The sequence below is a fragment of the Puma concolor genome, chromosome B1 (genome assembly GCF_028749965.1).
Source record: "Puma concolor isolate L17-30 chromosome B1, mPumCon1.1.hap2, whole genome shotgun sequence".
Classification (NCBI taxonomy): domain Eukaryota; kingdom Metazoa; phylum Chordata; class Mammalia; order Carnivora; family Felidae; genus Puma; species Puma concolor.
This window is the reverse complement of record NC_141670.1, coordinates 72,902,982-72,919,006: the sequence shown is the minus strand read 5'-3', so window position 1 is coordinate 72,919,006 and position 16,025 is coordinate 72,902,982. Positions and strand designations below refer to the sequence as shown.

The following is a 16,025-nucleotide window of genomic DNA, read 5'->3' as shown; positions in this document are numbered from 1 at the left end:
CTAAGAGTCTGCACCCTTAAAGAGGGATCTCACCAGAATTGGACCATGCTGGCTCTATACTTTCGAGAAAAAAAAAAAATATATCAGATGTTTATAAGCCACACAGCGTATGGTACTTTGTTGCAGCAGCCCAAACAGACCAAGACAAATACTTATACATGTATTTAGAACTGTGCTTGATACATGGAAAGTATGCCACTAAATATGAGTTTTATGGCTTGCGGGCTTTAGTTCACTGGGAGTAGAATTTATCTCTGGTCTTAGTTTGTCTATTAACATCACTTTCCTGGAATTAATTGACATAATGAATATGAAATTTCACTGTGACTGAATTCTGCTCATGTTACTGACTGCCTATGACACTCTCCTCCACCCTCAGTCCTCCCCGTCAGCCTCCATTTCCTTATAAATATTACATTACTCTTCAGATGTGTCTTTTCTGTTTTCCACTATTGCTTACTTAAAGCCTGTATTAGTTTCCCATGGCTTCTCTGACAAGTTACTAAAACTTGGTGGCTTAAAACAAAAGAAATATATCTTCCCATAGTTCTGGTCAGAAGGGTGAAATTGGTGTCAGCAGGGCCATGCTCCTTCCAGAGGCAGAGGGTAGAACCCGTCCCTTGTTTTGTTTTTTTTTTTTTTTTTGTTTTTTTGTTTTTTGTTTTTTGTTTTTTTTTTTGTTTGTTTTTTGAGCTTCTGGTGGCTCCTGGCATTGTTTGACTTGTGACAGCATCACCTCAATCTTCAAGGCTGCTATCTTTGTTTTGTTTTGTTTGCTGCAAAAAGCTTTATTGCTTCCATTTGGTCCTTGGCTTGGGAGAGGGCTCCTGGGTGGTTAAAAAAGCTGTTGAGTGACTGCAGGGAGAGGCTCAGGCACAAGCCCTGGCACTAGAGGGATGCCAGAGGGGTCCCTCAGAGGCTGCTGGGCTTCAGAAAGTCCTAGTCATGCTTGAGAGTGAGCCTTTGGAAGAGATACTAGTCCAGTCCAGACTGGGTTCAGCCAGTCTGCAGTTAGTTGGGTGGTCGCCATCCTCTGGATGACTTTCACCTCCTCGTCTAGGATCTGACTCTCCAGAAAATCACACAGATGGGGGTCTGCACTGGCAGAACCCAGGTGCATGTAGATCCAAAGGGTCTGATTCAAGTTCTTTTCTAGAACCAAGGTGCCTTCCATAGCATCCAGGGTTTTACCTCATTCATGTTGAGAGGCTTCTTCACGTCCTGGAAGAGGGTGAGGCTGCCTCTCTGGTTTTGCATATTCAAGGGAAGCTCAGGGATGTGGTGTTTCTCCTGGAGGAAGTATCCCTTTCTTCCAGAAACATGTCATCAAGGTGGAGATAGAAGCCCAGAGAGGTTGATGTAGGAGGTCTGCATATGCATGTTGACCAGGTGGTTGATAGAAACCTCCACCTTGGTGGAATAATTCTCACATATCTGAGAGCTCATGGTTGATCCCTAGTAGGAGATAGGCTCAAAGTAAGGTGTTGGCTGGTTCGAGAAGGCCACCATCTTTAAGTTTTTCCCTGTTGGTCTTCTTATCACCTTCTCTTCTTCTGTCTGGGTAACCTCCCTCTGCTTCTTTCTGGTAACACTTGTGACTGGATTGAGAGCCTACCTGCTCAATCCAGTAGAATCTCCCCAAATCAAGATAATTAATCATATCTGCAAAGGTCCTTTATCTTTATAAGGCAAAATTTACATATTGCAGGGATAAGTATCTGAGATCTTTGGGTGGCTGTTATTCAGACTACTGCATAAGCGATCTCTCCTTTGAATCCACAAATTTGTTGATATTTTTCGAATGGCACTAATTTCATTTTTTTGATAATTCATCTCACACATGTTACACTGTAGATTAACTGAAAGTAAAAAGATGTCTTTTTGCCTATCTTTTTTTACCCTCTGTAGTGATCAGTTCATAAGCATGCACATGACTATCAACTGTTAGGTTAAATTTAATGTTTTACAATTGTAAATGTTACTTATGGTGACTACTATTATTGAAAATATTAAGTTTTCTCATTTTTCAATGTATAGTAAGTCTGTTCTTTTATGACACTCAGGTGTTAGATCTTAAGGTTGCCAAAATAATACCATGTTCTTATATGTAGAAGATTCCTAGCCTAGCTTGAGAGAGATGAACAATAAGGAAATAACTACAAAGAAATGCAAGAATGCTACATACACAAAGGGAAAACAGAGAGAGGACTCCCCTGGGAGTCAGATATTGCTTCCAAACATGGTGGAGCTAAAATTGCTTCCGTTATAGAGGTTATTCCCAATTTGTACATTTCTGATCACTAAAGGCCAGACTCGTGATTAACAGACTTCGAATATTATTAATCTGAACCCCATGTGATATATAATTAAAACTTAAAATTTTAGTGACCTTGATTTTAGCTCTTTGATACATTATGCAGAATAAAGTCATCCATACTTTCTGTTAAGTAAACGTCATTGTATTTGGCTACATTTTACTGTGTTTTTACTCAGATGATGGGCAAGGATCTTATATCTTGGTTTACTGACTTATTTATTTCCCCCTTTAAAAAAGAATAATTATGCCCAAAAAGGAGCATAGTATGGTCTTAGAATTTCTGCTCTATTGTCTGAACCTGCCCTCAAGTGCAGATGCAAATGGCATGAAATAGCTTTGATCTTTTATTCTGATCCTCTAGTAATAATCTTTCTGATATGGGCAAATAACTGCAGTTTTCCTCTCCATGACAGGCCTTTTCTCCTGGGACCCAAAGGGCATTAAGTTGAACTCAGAGGTGCCACAGAGTTATGGGAATTACAGTTTGGTTACTACTATATTCTCATATATGACAATTTTGTCTCCCAGTAATTTTTTCCCAAATGTATATTAAAAAAGGGTAATATTTTTGCCTGTAATATTTCATCAATCTTACTAGAATCATTATATCTTGAGTTTTTCAGATTTTATGATACTTTTCTGTTCTCTTAAAGAGATTGCCTATTCTCTTTATTTCTCAATGACGTAAGGCTCTCACTTGGGTCTAGATAACAATGAATACACTAAATGTATTTTATTTCAAGTATTTTTGTTAAAGAAACATTTTCCATGACCCTTATTGAAGATAGTAAGGAAGATTTTATTCAAGAGGATCCCTGAACTAGGGGTTTGGGGAGAGAAATCAGGCTCAAGTCTGAATAAGGAAAAGCAGGGATGTATAGCCAAGGAGCAAGGTGGGAGTCAGTGGATGAGCAGTTAAGAAGAGGAAGCATCAAAAAAAAAAAAAAAAAAAAAAAAGAAGAGGAAGCATCAAGGCTTGGCGGGGGCGGGGAGGGTTCTGGCTAAAGAGACTTGATAAATAAGATTCTTGCGGAAGACAAGCCAGGGTGGTAAGATATCCAGGATGGGGAAGGAGGAATTCAGTTACATATGGAGGGCGTCAGATACCCAAGCTGGAGGATCCCGACTAAACGGACTTAGGATTCTTGCTAAGACTGGATTCCACAGGAACAGAGACAGAAGTAAAGGCAGGGCTCAGGGGAGGCTGACCAAAGTTTCATCCAAGAGAGGATCTTTCTCATTTTTGAACGCTTATGAGGGCATTTAAACTATGTGGTAAAATCTTCCATCAACCACACTTGCTGACACTTAATGCTGGCTGCACACTGCACCAGATGTTTTAGATCCACTGCTGGAGGTGGGTGTTATTCTTATGTTAAAGATGAGAATATTGAGGATCATAGACATTAAGTAACCTGTGCAAGGTCGTATAGGTGGTGAGATGAAATTCGGAACTAACTTGCCCATTCATTAGTTCATCTGGCATACTCTACATCAGGCACTGTTTTCGACAGTGAAGGTACAGAGGTAAGCAGAAAAAAATAATGTCTCTTCCTCCACAGAGACAACAACAGAATATGGGAGATGACGTGTTATTTAGGCAACCACCTAAATAAATGTAAAATTTCACCTTTAAAGTTTATTACGAAGAAAGAGACATGATAATTTGTGTTATAGTAAGATTGGTTATATTCGTAGGAAGGGGTCCTACGAGGCTGCCTTGGAAAACATTCATTACAGCTCAGCTACAAGGAGGTGTGCAGTGTGTTCAAGACACAGGCATTATTACAGACTGAATTGTATACCCACTACTTCTCTTCCCCTTCCATATGCTGATACCCTAATCTCCACCGTGATGGTATTTGGAGATATGGCTTTCTGGGAAATCAGTTTTAGATGAGGTCATGTGGATGGAGCTCCCATGATAAGATTGGTGCCCTTAGGGGAAGAAACATGGGAGACTTTTCTTTCTTTTTCTCTCCCTGCATGCACACAAAAAAGAAGTTAGTCATGAAGAGGGACCTCAGCAGGAACCTTCCATGCTGGAGGGTTAGCCTCCAAAACTGAGAGAAAATAAATTTTTGCTGTTTACGCCACAATCTCTGTTAGTTACAACAATCCTGCAGCCTGAGCTGACTAGATAGGCATATATAAACCTTCTGTACAAGAAGATAACTTGGCCTTTTGAAGAGACAGAAAGCCAGTGTGGTAATTAGGCAGAGTGGAAGAGGGAGTGGGGTTTGAAACGAAGCTGAGGATCCAGGTAGAGCCAGTTCATGCACAGTCTTGGGACCAGCTTTGGGAATATGACTGTTTATCCTAAAAGCGTTGGGTAACCATTGAAGAGCTCATGTCTTGACACATTTGCATTCTGGAAAGATCAGTCTGACTGCCAAGCAGACTAGGGATGCAAGATGGGGATGGTGAGGAATTGGACAAGGGCCAGGAAGGATTCTCTTGTTTCTTCCTTGCACAGTTGAATTCATGGAGGAGGGAATCCTGAACAAGGAACAGGATTGGAGAGAAGGATGAAAGACATGAAACAGTATATAAACCTTCAAACTTGCCTTATCCAAATCCTTATATATAATCCCTTATAGGCTGAACACAGAAGCAGATTTGGGGTAACATTAGAGGTTCATTTTTGACATGTCGCTTCTGAGTTAACCTTGAAACATTTAAGTGATGAATTTCGGATAGGCAGTTAGTATACTGGTCTGGAGCTTAATGGAGAGGTCAGGGAAAAGATCTATGTTTGTGGTCACTTGCTGCTTAATGGAATTTGAAGAAATAAGGAGAGTATAGAGTAAGAATATAGGAGTGTCAGAGAACCAAATAAACCCCATACTTTAAAATATAGTGGCCAAAGAAGAAAATGGTTTGTAGGAATTAGGAATGGATGAAGGAAGATCCCTGCCTTGTTCCCATCTCTCCCCTGTCTAGCAGAGAACTATTGCTTCTCTGCCTTTTTGGTGGCATTTACCATTTTGAGCTACTGGTAGAAGACTGGAGAGTAGGAGATTGGTAGAAATCTGGCTATTTTCATCTTGTATTAGTTTTCTATTTGCTGCTACAATACATTAGTGTCTATTTAATTGCTTAAAACAACATAATTTTATTATCTTACAGGAGTCTGAAGAAAGTCTCAGTGGCCTAAAATCAGGTGTTAGCAAGACTGTGTTTTTTCTGGAGTGTCTAAGGAAGAATTTGTGTCTTTGATTTTTCCGGCTGGAAGAAGTCACCTGTGTTCCTTGGATTGTGACCCTTTCCTCAACTTCAAAGCCAGAAGAGTAGCATCTTTAAATATATCTCTCTGTCTTCTGTGCTCACATCACTGACTCTCCTGTCTCTTTTACTTATGAGGACCTTTGTGATTGCATTGGACCATCTAGATAATTCAGGGTAATCTCCCCATCTCAAGATCCTTAATTCAATCATGTCTGTGGAGTCCTTTTTGATGTGTTAAGTAACATATGCACAGGTTCTGGGGATTGAGTTGTGGACATTCATAGGGGGACATCACTCTTCCTACCATACACCCCTCTCACTCATCCAGCTCATTCTGGCTCCAGTCCCAGTCAGAAGTCTCCTCTTGGTGGGGTCTGTGTTCCTGACACGTAGACTCCACCATGGTCTCTCAGACCCTACCAGACAACCCTAGCCTTGAGACTCTGGTAACCCACATCTTGCCATTCATCTTTTGGGGATGGTGGATGCTCCCTGATGCTGTTAACCTTGGAGTTGCCTGGATTTTTCTTGTTTGGCTTCTCAGGTCTTCTGTTACACAGGTAACCACAGACTACATGTGAAAGGCCTCAAGTGGTTTCTGTTTTCCCAGCTTGCTGGACCTTGACAGGTGAGAACTGATGGAAGCTTGGGTTCAAATAATGCTAGAAACATTTGCTTATATTTATGTGACATGATAAAAACAAAATGATTAATTTTGAGGAAAGATCCCTGGGTCAACAATCCTGCCATATTCTATCATGTTATTGTTTTTTTGAAAAGTGTTACATATTTCTTTTTTTTTTTAATTTTTTTACATTTATTTATTTTTGAGAAACAGAGTGAAACAAAGCGTGAGCAGGGAAGGGGCAGAGAGAGAAGGAGACACAGAATCTGAAGCAGGCTCCAGGTTCAGAGCAAGTGGTCAGCACAGAGCCTGATGTGGGGCTCGAACCCACAAACTGTGAGATCATGACCTCAGCCGAAGTCGGATGCAACCGACTGAGCCACCCAGGCGCCCTGAAAAGTGTTACATATTTCTCAATAAGTGTCTCTTGTTTCTCTTAAGAGATGAATCAATTGTATTTGTAGAATATAGAGAAAAGATTTCCACAAAACTCCCTTTCCTTCTTTGACAAGGTACTCGATGATATATTATTAAAAATTTCCATGCATGGATGGATTTTTGTTATTTGGTTGTGATTGAAGCAAGCCTTAAAATACAGTTGAATGGAAATTAAGGCCATTAATAAATATCCAAGGAACGTAATTTTTAATGGGAGTGATTTATAAGTGATAAACTTTTTTTTTTAATTTTTTTTTTCAACGTTTATTTATTTTTGGGACAGAGAGAGACAGAGCATGAACGGGGGAGGGGCAGAGAGAGAGGGAGACACAGAATCGGAAACAGGCTCCAGGCTCTGAGCCATCAGCCCAGAGCCTGACGCGGGGCTCGAACTCACGGACCGCGAGATCGTGACCTGGCTGAAGTCGGACGCCTAACCGACTGCGCCACCCAGGCGCCCCTATAAGTGATAAACTTTAAACAGTACTCAAAATAAAGTTTTTCAGAGATAAATTCCAAAATTAATGAATCAAATATTTCCCTTGGTATATGGATAATGAAAAAAACTCAAATAACACAAACACATTTTTAAGATCCTTAAAACAATTTATTACAGCTGTCCTAACTTCATTCTGGAAACCTTTGCTTCTTTTCAGCATCAAGATCTTGATTAGAGTATGTTATCTGGGTTGATTCAGAAATCTACACACTGGTACAGCTTGGTGGAGTGGATTTTGATGATTTGGGTTCAAGCCCAGCTCTGGTGCTCATTAGCTTTGTGATCTCAATCTGCTTAGCCATTCTGAGCCTTGGTTCTCATGAGTAACACAGAATCATTTCAACCCATTTTAGGAGAGTGTTTGAGGATTAAATGTAAAATAATTGTTTCTGAGTAGATGGGCAGATTTTTTTTTTTTTTTTTTTGGTATGACTTTGCAATAGAAAATCCCAGCTGTAAAACTAAAGATTTATTTTTTAACTCTCTCTCCTTGCATTCTCTAGTATTCTTCCCATGCAGTTGCCTGCTGAATATTACAGGGGAAAAGTAGAGAGTAGAAAGTTAGATAAATAGGTCTGGGTTTCAAGGAAGAGGTCCAGATTGGAAATATACATTTGACAGTAATTACCATTTAAAGCTATGAGATTAGGTGAGTATGGGACATGAGTATAAATAGACGTACAAAAATCAGTTGTGTTTCTATACACTAACAATAAACAATTAAAAAGAGAAATTAAGAAATCCCCATTACAAAATTAAGGAAAGAATAAAACACCAAGGGGTAAATTTAAACAGGGAGGTAAATGATTTGTACACTGAAACCTATAAAGCATTGATGAAAGTTATTGAACAAGACACGAATAAATGAAAAGAGATCTCATGCCCATGGATTGGAAGAAATAATATTGTCACAATGCCCATACTACCCAGAATGATCAACAGATTCAATGCAATTGCTATCAAAATCCCAATGGCATTTTTCACAGAAATAGACAAAACAATGCTTCTTGAGAAAGAAGAACATAGGTGGAGACATCACTCTTTCTGATTTCCAACTCTATTACAAAGCTATGGTAATGAAAAAAAAAATAATGGTGTTTGGCATATGAAAAGACATATAGATAAAGAATGGAATAGAAAGCCCAAAATAAATTCCTGCATATATAAGCGATTAATTTTTGGCAAAGGAGCCCAGAATATACAATGGGGAAAGAATAGTTTCTTCAATAAATGATATAGGGAAACTGGACAACCACATGCAACGGAATGGAACAGGATTACCCATCTTACACCATACACAAAAAAACAACCCAATACAGATTAAAGACTTAATGTAAGACCTGAGCCATAAAAATCCTAGAAGAAAACATGGAGAGTAAGCTCTTTGACATTGCTCTTGGCAACAATTTTTTTAATAAGGTGACACAGGCAAAGGCAACAAAAAGAAAATAAACAAATGAGACTACATCAAATTTAAAACAGCTACACAGCAAAGGAAAGAATCAACAAAATAAAAAGACAAGCTAAAGAAGATGAAGTATTTATTTGCAAACAACATATCTAATAAGACGTTAATATCGAACATAGTCAAGGAACCCGTACAACTCAATAGCAAAAACACCAAAGTAATCCAATTAAAAAATGGGCAGGGACGCCTGCATGGCTCAGTTGGTTAAGCTAAGCATCCAGCGGATCATGATCTCATGGTTCGTGGGTTTGAGCCCCACATCAGGCTCTGTGCTGACAACTCAGAGCCTGAAGCCTGCTTCAGATTCTGTGTCTCCCTCTCTCTCTGCCCTGACCCCACTCATGCTCTGTTTCTCTCAAAAATAAATAAATGTTAAAAAAATTAGTTTTAATTAAAAAAAAAATGGGCAGAGGACCTGAATAGACTTTTTTTTCCAAAGAAGACTCCCAAGTACCCAACAGATGCATTAAAAAGTGTTCAACATCACTAATTATATAGGAAATGCAAATCAAAACCATAATGAGGTATCACTGCACACCTGTTAGGGTGTTTAATATTAAAAAAAAGATAAGATATTACAAATGCTGGTGAAGGTATAGAAGAAAAGAGAACCCTTGCACACTGTATGTAGGAATGCAAACTGATGCAGCCACTGTGGAAAATAATATGGAAGTTTTCTCAAAAAACTAAAAATAGAACTACAGTATGACCAGCAATTCCACTTTTGGGTAGATATCCAAAAAAAATGAAATTACTATCTCAAAGAGATATCTATCTTATCATGTTCACTATAGCATTATTCATAATAGCCAAGGTATAGAATAAGGAAATCCTGTCATTTGCAACAGTATGGATGGAACTGGAGAACATTATGTGAAGTTAATAAGCCAGACAGAGAAAGAAAAATACTGCATAATATGACTTACATGCAGTCTTTAAAAATATAAAAATCAAACTTACACAGAGTAGAATGATGGTTGCCAGCATCTGGGGGTGGGGGGAGGAATAGGAAGACACTGGTGAACACAGACAAACTTTCAGTTGTAAAATTAACAAGGTCTGAGGGTCTAATGTCTGACCTGGTGACTATAGTTGATAATACTTTATTGTATGATTGAGAAACTTAAATGCTCTTACCAAAAAACCAAAGTAAATATGTGAGGTGATGGACATGCTAATTAACTTGGTTCTGGAAATACTTTCACAATGTATATTTATATCAAATCTTCATGTTGTATACTTTAAATATATTGTAATTTTATTTGTCATTTAGACCTCAATAAAGCTGAAAAAAAATTTAGAAGGAAATCAAACATCTAAGATGTTGAAGAAAACTGGTCAAATGTTTTCAACTGAGGTTATTGTCAAAGACTGATACTAAAAACAGTTTCCTACAATTTAATATTATAATTATATTAAAATTATTTTAATATATTAAATTATTGTATTATTAATTATATAAATTAAATTTAATAATTAACATAAATATTAAAACACTTATATTACACGAATAAAACAAAGGAAGAACATAGTACCAGAAAAAAGAACTAAATTTAAAAGAACTCCCAAATTTCAGGGTTGGACAAATGAAAAGGAACTACCAAAGGAGCATGAGAAGGAGCAGCCAGATACGTAGCTGCAAAACCAGGAGAGTACGATGTCCTGGAAGTCAAGTGAAAAAGCATCTCAAGGAAGAGAAATACTCACTGTGCCACAAGCTGGATGGATCAACTATGATAAGGACTGAGAGTTGACCATAGGATTTAGCAATGTGGAGATTACTGGTGACTTGATCATTGTGGATTAGTAGAGGGCAAAAACACAGTTGACACAGGTTCAGGACACAATAGGGAGAGGGGAATTGGAGCCAGTAACTATTGCAAACTTTATCAAGAAATTTTGCTGTAAGAAAAAGTGAGAAATGGGCAGGTAGCTGGATGGGGAAATGGATTCAAATAAGATTTTATTTGTTTCAGATGGGGGAAATAACCACATTTTTGTATATTCAGGAGAATAATTATTTGTATAGGAAATAGTAATACACAAAGAGTGGGGAGAATAAGAAATAGAAAAAGGAATGTAATGGACAAATGGAAGGGTCAGCTTTAGCTAGATAATTCATCTATAGGAGCAGGAGAGAAGTTAGAAAATGCAGCACAAAACATAATAGAAGGATACATATGATGATCAGAGCTCTTCTGATTGCTACAAGTTCCTTAGTGAAAAAAGAAACAGTCATCAGTTGAGAAAGAAGATTAGAGAGGAGATTTTGGCAGCTTGAGAAGAGAAGGGAGAAGTAAAAAATCTTATCTAGAAGAGATAAGAGGAAGGGAATGAATGGGGGAGTACAGTATGACTGCCAGGTGCTGTTAAGGGTGTGGTTTTGGGTGTGATTATGAATTCAGCATGATTATACGCGCTCTTTCTGCTATATTCACCTGCTTGGGTGCAGGCACAGAATAGACAGAAAGCTGATTTAATGAGTGTATTTTCACTATGCCAGTACAACTCAGCTAGAGTGGGATGAGAATGGAATCAAGAGTGGGATTATCAGGATTGATGATGAGATGTGAGCTGAATATGGAGGGAAGAGAGGACATAAGGAGAATGAAGGACGGTGAAAGATAGTAAGAGCAATGGACTAAAGATTGCAATCAGGGGAAATTTTCTGAAAGTGAATACTATGAATACCAGGAAAAATAAGGTAGAAAAATAGGAGGTGACATCTGTCAGGGAATCTAGCAGAAAACCAATGGCATATTCAAACTGAGCAATTTGAGAAAAGTTTGATAAAACGACTACAGATGGGGATCCAGGTTTAAGGATCCCACATGGAATAGCCATACAGTACCCTGTGATTACCAATGGGTTAACAATCCTAAACCTTAAGGGTGAAGAAGAGGAAGCTGGAACCTAGATAGGAAGTGACATGGAGCTGGTCATCTGAAAAGACTGCAAGCCAACCCTCCATTACTGGGTGGGAGGGGATTCTTCACTCTCCTCCTGCCCTCTAGTGTCCTATAATCATTCGCCCAACCATGAGGAAGCCGGCAGTCAAGGGAGATTTTTGATGCAATCCACATAGGACACAGAGCAAAGAGGAGAAGAATGGGACGGGGATCTGGGGGAGCAAACAGAAATTGCCAAGTATATAGAGTTGAGGAGACTGACAGTGATCCAATAACTGAAACCTGGGAGGACAGATTTATGGGGAAGTGTGGGGAGGGGTGAGTTCCCTGGGAGTGAAGCAGATAGATGATGGTAACAGGAAGATATGGAGGGACTGGACTTTGATTATATGGAGTCCAACAATACTGATTGCATAGTCAAGCAAAGAGAATGGTCTGGAAGAGACAATGAGGAACAAGGAGTCTTATGGTAAGAGAGAAAAACAACCACTACTAGAAATGACTGTAGAAGAAATGTGCCTTTATTCATTAATTCAACAAGCACCTGATATGTACTCAGGACTACTCCAGACACTTGAAATACATCAATGAAAAAAAGAATATTAAAAGTCCTACCTTTGTGGAGGAAAGCACTTAATAAATAGTAAGCATACGAAAATAAAATAAAGTAAAATAAAATTTATGGTATCCTAGAGCATGGTTAAGTATCATGGAAAAAATAGCATGGAATAGGAAGAGTTAGAAATAAGAGGAGGGGATAAGATTGCCATTTTTATTTTTTAAGATTGAAATTTTAAGCAATACTTAAGAATGGTAAGCTGCCAGAAGGATACTTTTGGATAAAATGCTTTTAGGTGTGTAGAAAGCTGTGGGGTGAGAGTACTCTGAGCTTGGGAGAAGGAAGGCGAGTATCAGGCAGGATAGATAAGTTTCATGAGCAGAAAGAGAGGAAGGGGAAGCCATTTGAATGGTTTATGCAGCCATTTGAATGGTTCGAATGGTCGTGGAAATGAGTCCCCACAAATCTCACCTTCAAGCCCCATCTGAAGAACTCTCTAAGTTCATCGTTTTATGTCACAGACCCCCACTACCTCTCTGGTCTTCATATTCTCCCTTATCCTGGCTAGTTTTCTTCTGCCTGTTTCTTCAAGATTCATATGTTCTAAGACGCTCTCCTCAGGCAGATTCCTTTCGCTCATTCAGGTATTACCACAGGGCTTCGCCTATCAACCATATTCTTATGACTCCAGAATTTACATTGTGACCATTCTCTTAAAAAATGTGTCAGTCTACATTTTGGGGACACTTTAAGTGAAACTTATCCAAAAGTGAATTCATGGGTTTTCCCCCCAAACCAGCTTCTCTTTCTTTATTATCTTTTTTGATGGTTTACCATCTATCTAGTCACCCAAGCTAGAAACTATGATGTCATCTTGAATTCCCCCCTTTTCTTTCACTGACACAGTATTTCAGTCTGCTCCTGTCTTCATAAAACAGATTAATTAGCCTTAGAATTACCACTGTTCTCATTCTCCACTGCTTCTCTCCATTCTTAATGACGTTCTTTAGTAAAAGCTCTAATCAGATTTTGTGCACACTTTGTATAGGGCAAAGGCAAGTTTTAAAAAGCAGATGGTGTTATTCAAATATGTTACCATAATTACTTTCTTTTTCCACCATGAACTGACCACACAAGAGCAGAACTATAGTTTATTAAACAGTAAATATCTGGAAGCAACATAATTAAATATTTTTAATATAGAAATAATGAAGACGATGTATTCCTTTTACTGATAAATCCTTTGCTCAGTAACTATAAAGACAAAGGGGTGTACAATCTCTACATCTAGCATTTAATTCCTGTTTATGTGAACACACTTCTTTCAGAATTTATTTCCATGAAATCATCAGTTCTCTACTTGGACTTAAGGGAAGTAAACTGACCTAGGTATTATGACTGAACACTAGGTGGTTTATAGTTTAACTGAATATTTAGAAATGCCATCCGTTCTGGAACTAATTTTTTAATCTAATGCTTTATGAAGAGTAAATAAAAGCAGCACTCAAATTGATATGCATCGAAGGAGAACTGTGCAAATATTTCCCTAGTGTTGGCACTGGGAGCACTCACTTTCCTCAAAACATTCAAGTTTGGCGTCACTGGGCATGACTGGAAAGGCTAAATGGTTTCAGAATGTGGCTTCAGACTTCACTTCTCATTTACCTTGAAATGCAATCAAACATTGCAGGAAATGTTCTCACGAATAGACCTTTTAACGTTTTGTATTAAAAGCTTTTAACCTACGGCTAGAAACTGGTTCTGAAATACTTATCTCAGGAAACTAATTTGCTTATTCTCCATACAAATCTAAATACAACCCAGTTCAAAATTGAACAAATTTCAATTTCATTATAAAAAGTAGAGTTTTCTATTGGATTAATGGTTACTCTTGACTGTTACATTAATAAAAGTATGTCCCTAAAGTATAGATTACATCTTGATGGATGTTGAGAGACCAGATTAAGTATAGCCCTGTATAAGTACAAAATAAAAAATAAGATAAACACAATTATCATTAATGCATGAGAGCATCAGTGCCTCTTAGTCCTATTTGTATGGTCATTTTATTTCAAATATTACAAGGAAATAATACTTCTAATTTTCTTCTATCTTTGTAGAAGTCACAATATCACCATCTGGGTAATTCAGGAATTGCTATCAATGCTCCAATTATTTTTTACCCCAACATTTAGTCCTACATGGTTTTTAATATCACACAAATGACTTCAAGTTGCTTAAAAAATATTTTTTTTATTTAAAAAATTCAGGGAAAGAAACTAGACATATCCAATATAAATTATTTTTTGAGAGTTTTGGCACAAAGGGGAATAGAAAAAAATGAATGGTGGTTGGTGGGGAAGGTGGGATCAAAAGTTTTTACTGTCTTGTTTTTATTTTCAAAGAGTGAGAGAGTGGGAGGGGAAGAAAGAGATGGAGAGGGAAAATCCCAAGCAGGCTCTGATGCGGGGCTGGATCTCACCAAGTGAGAGATCATGACCTGAGACGAAATCGAGTAAGACGTTTAATCAACCGAGTCACCCAGGTGCCCCTGTTTTTGCTTTTGTTTTTGTTTTTTTAATGAGGCAAAGGGCTAGATGCTTGTATGATGTTGGAAATAATCCAGTTGAGGGAGAAAATTTGGTCACTTAGGAAATAGAGGGAAGAATTGCTGAATAAGATCTAAGGCACACATAGAGGAGTCAGCGTTAGATAAAAATACAGATAGCTCACTAAAAGCAGAGTTCATGGGTGCAAATGCCAGTAAGTTGGAGATATAGAAAGGGAATCTAGAAATTCTTTTCTGATAGCTTCCATTTTCTCCATTATAAAGGAAGAAGTTCCTCACCTGAGAGCAATAATGAAAGAGGGAGTGTTGGAAGTTGGAAGAGAAGAGGTATGGAGAGAATGAATGGCAGAGGTGAGCACCAGGCAGCTGATGGCTCCTTTCAGGTCCATGGCAGTGTGCTTTCATACTTTTTTTTTTTTTTTTAATTTTTTTGAAGTTTTTTTTTTTTTTTTTTTTTTTTTTTAATTTATTACTGAGAGACAGAGACAGACAGAGTGCAAGCAGAGGAGGGGCAGAGAGTGAGGGAGACAATGAATCTGAAACAGGCTCCAGGCTCTGAGCTGACAGCACAGAGCCTGACACGGGGCTTGAACTCCTGAAATGTGAGATCATGTTAAGCTGAAGTCAGATGCTTAACAGACTGAGCCACCCAGGCGCCCCAGTGCTTTCATACTTATAATCCACCATGTTCAAGCGCTCTGGTGTAGGTGTGGAATAGGTGGAGAGTTGGATTAATGAGGTTGTGATTTGCCAAGTAAGAGAAAAGCATGAAAGCTGAGGATGATTTCATGGGAATGTTGTAAGGACCATGGAATTTAAGCTAGATAAGGAGCAAAAAAAAAAAAAAAAGAAAAAAAAATACACACACACACACACATATATATATGTATATATATATGTATACATATATATATATGAAAAGAGATAAGATCATAGAATTGGAAATTTCAGTAGGTTTAGAGGAATGCTGAAGCAAGAGAACCAAAGAGAATGTGCAGGAAGGAAAGAAAGTGGTATTAAAAGAGTTGGTAAAGGGGATTGAAATTACAGAAGGGTTGTGTTTGTTGGTAATCACACAGGTAGAGTGGTTGAGACAGATGGAAGACAAGGTCTTCAGAGGATAAGGGTTTTAAGACATGAGAGTCCAGGGAATTGGAAGAAGTATCTATGTGTAAATCAGTAGCTAAGACTCAGATGGGATTAGGAAACCAGGAACAAATATTTGAGATATATGGGCTTTGTCATGGAGTTTCCTTGATGAGGAATTGGTGGGGGGGGGGGGGAAGGGGGGGTGGTTTACAGAAAAGGGAAGAGTAATCATCTGAAAGTCCCAATGAGGAGCAAGTGGAGGGGGTTGGGGGAACAAAACAAAATAAAACAAAACACTTCATGCCTCAAGAGGGCCTCAGAAGG

At 38.3% G+C, this 16,025-nt stretch overlaps 1 pseudogene; it reads right to left on the bottom strand.

Annotated features, from left to right (window-relative positions):
• Window positions 1-939: 939 nt before the first annotated feature.
• Window positions 940-1,446, bottom strand: LOC112859045 (ferritin light chain pseudogene; annotated as a pseudogene).
• Between the last annotated feature and the right edge of the window lie 14,579 nt (window positions 1,447-16,025).